This window comes from Hevea brasiliensis, chromosome 9, assembly GCF_030052815.1.
Source record: "Hevea brasiliensis isolate MT/VB/25A 57/8 chromosome 9, ASM3005281v1, whole genome shotgun sequence".
Lineage (NCBI taxonomy): Eukaryota > Viridiplantae > Streptophyta > Magnoliopsida > Malpighiales > Euphorbiaceae > Hevea > Hevea brasiliensis.
Genome location: NC_079501.1, coordinates 10,388,979 through 10,395,578, shown reverse-complemented (window position 1 = coordinate 10,395,578; position 6,600 = coordinate 10,388,979).

Here is a 6,600-nt window from a genome sequence, read left to right as displayed (position 1 = left end):
TTCTTTTATAAATTTTTAGTTATGCAAGACCACAAAATTTAATTAAATAAATATTTAATTAATTCTTTTATGACATCATCTTTGACTTTTCTAACTTCTTTCCTTTTCTCTTTTTTTCATTTTTTTTTTCTATTTATTTTTCTATTAGTTCTTTAATTTAATTCACGATTCCGAAACTTTCTTTTCTCCGATTTTATTTGACAGTTAGGTCAGGAGTCAGCTCTCGGGGTCAATTGACCAAATTGCCCCTCGCCGGTTCATCCTGGTTTGCAAATAATCCAATATTTCTTTCGGCTCCCTGACCTAATTATTTGGTAGCTTAACGCTTCTTTTCGTGATTTTCTCTTTTCCACTTTGTGTTCATAAGGGTCCTAAGGACCTGCACGTCACTTTTACGGTTCGAAATTTGAGTTTGAAACGACTTAGCTGATCGTTCAGGAGGTCACTCATCGCTGTGACTCTCTGCTTTAACCTCTTATGTTCTGTTTTTCTTATTTATAGTTAACTAATTAAACATTACTAATTATTTGTATTTATGGCTTCTCAAGTTGTCTTAAGTGTGGCCCTAATCCCAATAATTGTCCGGACCGACACCGGTCACTGGAACAGTGAAATCTACCAGGCTATGCAACGGGGGTGTTACATTGATGTCATGCCTAGTGTGGACCGAATCTCTATAACCCCACACAGAATGGCACCAGCAGAACTGAAAGAATTAAAAGTGTAGTTGCAAGAGCTTCTTAACAAGGGCTTCTTAATAAGGGCTTCATTCGCTCTAGTGTCTCACCATAGGGAGCACCAGTACTGTTTGTTAAGAAGAAAGATGGCACTCTCCGTATATGTATTCACTATCGGCAGTTGAATAAGGTGACAATAAAGAACAGATATCCATTGCCCCGCATTAATGACTTGTTTGATCAGTTAAGAGGTGCAGCTGTGTTCTCCAAGATTGACCTGAGATTAGGTTATTATCATCTGAAAGTGCAAGAGCAGAGTATCCCTAAAACTGCCTTTAGAACCTGATATGGCCATTATGAGTTATTGGTCATGCCATTCGGGTTAACAAATACTCCAGCTGCTTTTATGGATCTGATGAACACTATCTTCAGACCATACCTCGACCAGTTTGTGGTGGTATTCATAGATGATATATTGATTTACTCGAGGAGTGCAGAGGAGCATGATAGACATCTGCGGATTGTACTGCAGACTTTGAGAGAGAAACAACTATACGCTAAATTATCAAAGTGTGAATTTTGGCTGAAAGAAATTTCCTTTTTGGGGCACATAGTATCTGCAGAAGGCATTAAGGTAGATCCCAGCAAGATAGAAGCTGTCCTTGATTGGAAGCCACCCAGGAATATCACAGAAATTCGCAGTTTTCTGTGTTTAGCAGGATACTACCGTTGATTTGTGAAGGGGTTCTCTATGTTAGCTTCTCCACTGACCAAGCTACTTAGGAAAGATGTGAAATTTCAGTGGATGGACAGATGTCAACAGAGCTTTGATGAGTTAAAGAGGTATTTGACTGAAGCTTCAGTCCTGACTTTACCTATACCGAGTAAAGAATACACAGTTTATAGTGATGCTTCTCACAATGGGTTAGGTTGTGTACTGATGCAAGATCGAAATGTTATTGCATATGCATCACACCAGCTGAAACCGCATGAGAGGAACTATCCGACACATGAATTGGAGCTTGTAGCTATTGTATGTGCTCTTAAGATTTGGAGACACTACTTATATACGGAGAAGTGTTACATCTACATAGATCATAAGAGTTTGAAGTATTTGAGCACTCAGAAAGAGTTGAATTTGAGACAGAGGAGATGGTTAGAGTTGATAAAAGACTATGATTGTCTGATAAACTATCAGTCAGGAAAAGCTAATTTTGTAGCTGATGCCCTAAATCGCAAGACTATGGCAAGTCTACGGGTTTCTCATTTGTCTATGGTACATGAGTGGAGAGTATTGCATACCAACATAGAGATTAATGATGAGGGGCAGACAGCAGTTGCATAGCATGTACAGTCAGTGTTGATTGATCATATCAGAATGGCTGCTCAGAATGATCAGAAATATCAGAAGCTATTAGAAGAAGTTAGACAAGGCAAGAAACCTGAGTTCTTAGTGAGAGATGACGGCCTATTGTTACACCAGGGCAGAATGTGCGTTCCTAATGATGTTGACTTGAGACAGATCATTTTGACGAAAACACATGAGTCTCCTTTTGCTATGCACCCTAGTGGCACAAAAATGTATAGATAGCTAAAAGAGTACTACTGGTGGATGGGTATAAAAAGAGATGTAGCTGAATTTGTTTCCAAATGCCTAACTTGTCAACAAGTGAAGGTAGAACATCAAGTACCAGTTAGTTTGTTATATCCACTACCAGTTCCGGAATGAAATGGGAGAGGATAACTATGGATTTTGTGATGGGACTTCCGAGGACACAAAAGAGCTATGATGCAGTATGGGTCATTGTTGACAGAATGATCAAGTCTACTCATTTTCTGCCAGTCCGAATGGATGATAGCCTGGAAAGATTGGCCAAATTGTATATAGAAGAGATATTGAGACTGCATGGAGTACTAGTGATGCGTCCCACATCAATTCCAGAGGGAGGTCTTGGGTGTTATATATATGAGTTTGCAAACCTCCCCTTGTGAGCTAGCTTTTGAGGCGGAGTTAGGTAGGTTCATATCATTTGGTATCAGAGCCTCACTCTGTATGGGTCGATGGGCCATTTACAAAGGTTCCCTGATGTTATTCGGGAGAGGTCGGGGTGAACAAGTCATGACCCCGGTTGCTTCACGAGGACGTTCAGTCTAAAAGGGTCGGGAATGATGCATCCCACATCAGTTCTGCAGGGAGGTCTTGGGTGTTATATATATGGGTTTGCAAACCTCCCCTTGTGAGCTAGCTTTTGAGGTGGAGTTAGGCAGGTTCATATCATTTGGTATCAGAGCCTCACTCTATATGGCTCGGTGGGCTATGTACAAAGGTTCCCTGACGTTTTTCGGGAGAGGTTGGGGTGAACGAGTCATGACCCCGGTTACTTCACGAGGACGTTCAGTCTAAAGGGGTCGGGAATGATGCGTCCCACATCGATTCTGCAGGGAGGTCTTGGGTGTTATATATATGAGTTTGCAAACCTCCCCTTGTGAGCTAGCTTTTGAGGCGGAGTTAGGCAGGTTCATATCAGCTAGTATCCATCGTATCAAACAGAGATCCTAGGTTCACTGATAGATTCTGGGATAGTCTTCAGAGAGCCCTAGGAACTAGATTGAACTTTAGCACGACATTCCACCCACAGATAGATGGCCAGTCTGAGAGGGTAACTCAGATCTTGGAGGACATGCTATGGGCTTGTGTAATTGAGTTTGAGGACAGTTGGGACACACACTTGCCTTTGATTGAGTTTGCTTACAACAACAGCTACCAATCAAGCATTGGGATGCCTCCATATGAAGCTTTGTATGGCAGAAAATGTAGAACCCCATTGTGTTGGGATGACGTGGGTGAAAGAAAGATGATTGGGCCCGAAATTGTTCAGCAGACTGAAGAGAAAATCAGATTAATCAGAGATCAACTCAAGGCTGCATCAGATCGTCAGAAGTCCTATATTGATCTGAAGAGGCGAGATATTGAGTATGCAGTGGGTGAGAAAGTATTCCTCAAGGTTTTATCTTGTAAGAAAATTATGAGATTTGGCAAAAAGGGGAAACTAGGTTCTCGTTTCATTGGGCCATATGAGGTTCTGGAAATAGTGGGTCCTTTGGCATACCGTTTGGCACTACCTCTAGAGTTGGAGAAGATACATAACGTCTTCTATGTGTCTATGTTGAGGAGGTATAGATTTGATCCATCGTGTTACCAGTGGAAGAAATTAAAGTAAATCCAGACCTCACATATGAAGAAGAACTCATAGAGATTCTGGTTTATGAGGTGAAGAAGCTACGGAACAAGCAGATACTATTGGTAAAAGTGTTGTGGAACCATCATTCGGGCCAAGAAGCTACTTGGAAACGTGAGAAGGACATGAGGAGACAGCACCCATAGCTGTTCAGAGGCTAATGCTAGGTAAAATTTCGAGACGAAATTTATTTTAAGGGGGGGAGAATTGTAACACCCCTATATGTACAGCCTGGTATATTTCACTGTTCTAGTGATCGGTATCGGTCCAGACAATTAAGGGGATTAGAACCACATCTAAGACACCTAGATAAGCCCTGAATATAAATAATTAGTAATTGTCAAATAGATAAGTATAAAGAAGAAAAATAGAACATAAAAGGTTAAATGACCCGAGAGTCACAGTGACTTTTCCGGAAAGTGACTGTGAAGGCCATCGTAACCCTAATTCTGAACTGGAAAATATGACGTCGCGGTCCTTAGGACTATGGCGAACCTAGTGGAAAAGAGAAAATCACAGAAAAAAATTGTTAAGTAGGTCTAATAATTAGGTCATGGATGTGGAAGAAATATCAAATAACTTGCAAACCAGATTGAGCCGGTGAAGGGCAAATTGGTCAATTCAATCCTAGAGCTGACTCATGACCTAATTGTTCAATGAAATCAGAAAAACGAAAATTTTAGAATCAAGAATTAAATTAAAGAATTAATGAAAAAATAAATGCAAAAGAAAAAGAAAATTTAAAAGTTATTACATCATGCTTATCTCACCTTTATGACATCATAATTGATTTTTTTTTATTACCCACCAATATTGATCAAGTCAAAAATTGTTTAAAGAAGACAAATACATAAAAATTAAAAGAAAAAAAGTCACTCTTCTTCCTTCATGAAATCAGCAGCCCCTCTCTCTCTTGAAGATCTCCATAGCTAACCTCCATTAACAAGCTTTTAAAGCTTGAATTTATTGATTGTGTCCCATAAATTCCAACCCTAAATCTTAAAAAGCTTTTAATATACACTAGAGAAGGTGATTGAGCAAGAAAGAAACAAGAAAAGAGGAGTAGAATTAAATATTGAACTTCAAAGTTTAAGATTAGTAAGTTAAATTGAAACTTTTAGTTTAATTATTGTGTTCTTAGCTTAATGAACCTAGAAATTAACTTAAAAACAAAAGAAAATTATTATGGGGGATTAAAGAGGATTTTCAGCCATCTTATGGTAGGGTTTAGATTGAATGATTTTGATGTATTTGAATGATTGTTTAGGTTGAGTTATGTATGTAGACCATGGAAATATACTTTGATTGCATTGGATTTTAAATTTGTGCAATTAGGGTTCTTGAGCATGGGAAAAATTGGAGAAAATTTTAAAAATTGGTCAATTGATAAAATTGACCTTACTTGAGTTGAGAAATGGTCAATTGTGACCATTTGTGGTGTGTGTGAATTGCCAGAACCAAGTTACAATTCGGATTGGTTAGTGATTAGATTCTGACAGCTTGACCTAGGTTGTTTTCAGGGATCAAAACTGAAAATTTACCAACCCAATTGGTGTGAGGCCAATTGAGAATGAAACTAGACACATAATGAACCATTTTTTGTTTAGGAAGCATGCCCAGAAAATAACCATAACCTAGTGAACAATTAGGTCAAACTCGGGTGTAGTGCACTGCCATTATACCAAAATGACTAAATGAACAATAGTATTTGTTCATTTAGCCATAACTTGGGCTTTACAGGTCCAAATGATCTGATTTTTATGGCATTGGAAAGGTATGACATAGCACTACAACTTTCATGAAGAACACCAACTCAAATTTTATCCATAACTCAGTCATTTTGCCATCCAAAAGTTAGTGATTCAAAACTGCCAAAACCAAATTAGGTGCCTAGAAATTCTGGGTAGACCAATCCGGCCACCCCTGTTCAAATGGCCATAACTTGGGCTACAAAGTTCCAAATAGAATGATTCAAAAAGAGAATTAAAGTTGAGACAATAAGGAATAAGTTTAATGAGGAACACTTTGCCAAATTCTAATAGCAACATAACCAATGGAATAGTATAAAATAGAATACCAAATCTAGAAATTTGAAATTGTGCCTAGGAAACCTAAAAATCTAAGGAGCAACTAAAACCAACAAAATTGGTAACTAAAATATGGTATGTGGGTGAAAGTGAAATTCCCATACCTATTAAGCATAAGAAAGTCAACAATTTAACTTAAATAGTATCGTGAATAGTAAACCCAAAAGGCAAAATTTTAAGAACGTTAATTTAAGTATATTAGGACTCGAAATAAGTAATTGTGAAATTCTTTAATGGATTTATGATAAATTATGATACTGAAACACTGTAAAATTTTATGTTTCAGTTGAAAAGAATACCGAAAAAGAACACGAGACATCGAGTCAAGGTTAAGAGGTGAGTCACATAAGGTTTGTGCATAACATAAAATGTTCTTTAAATTTTTCTTACAAAGTGCATGAAATGAATTGTGATTTATTTATATTACAAAATGATTATTGAAATGTATATTATGCTATTGACCTAAATTATTGAAAATTTAATTGCATGTATTTTAATTGTCAGTAAATGTTTGGAAATTTATTGGGATAGTTTTGAAACCACAGTGTCATGACCATATATTTAAATACCTCACTAGCATGACTAGTGGGAGGAATT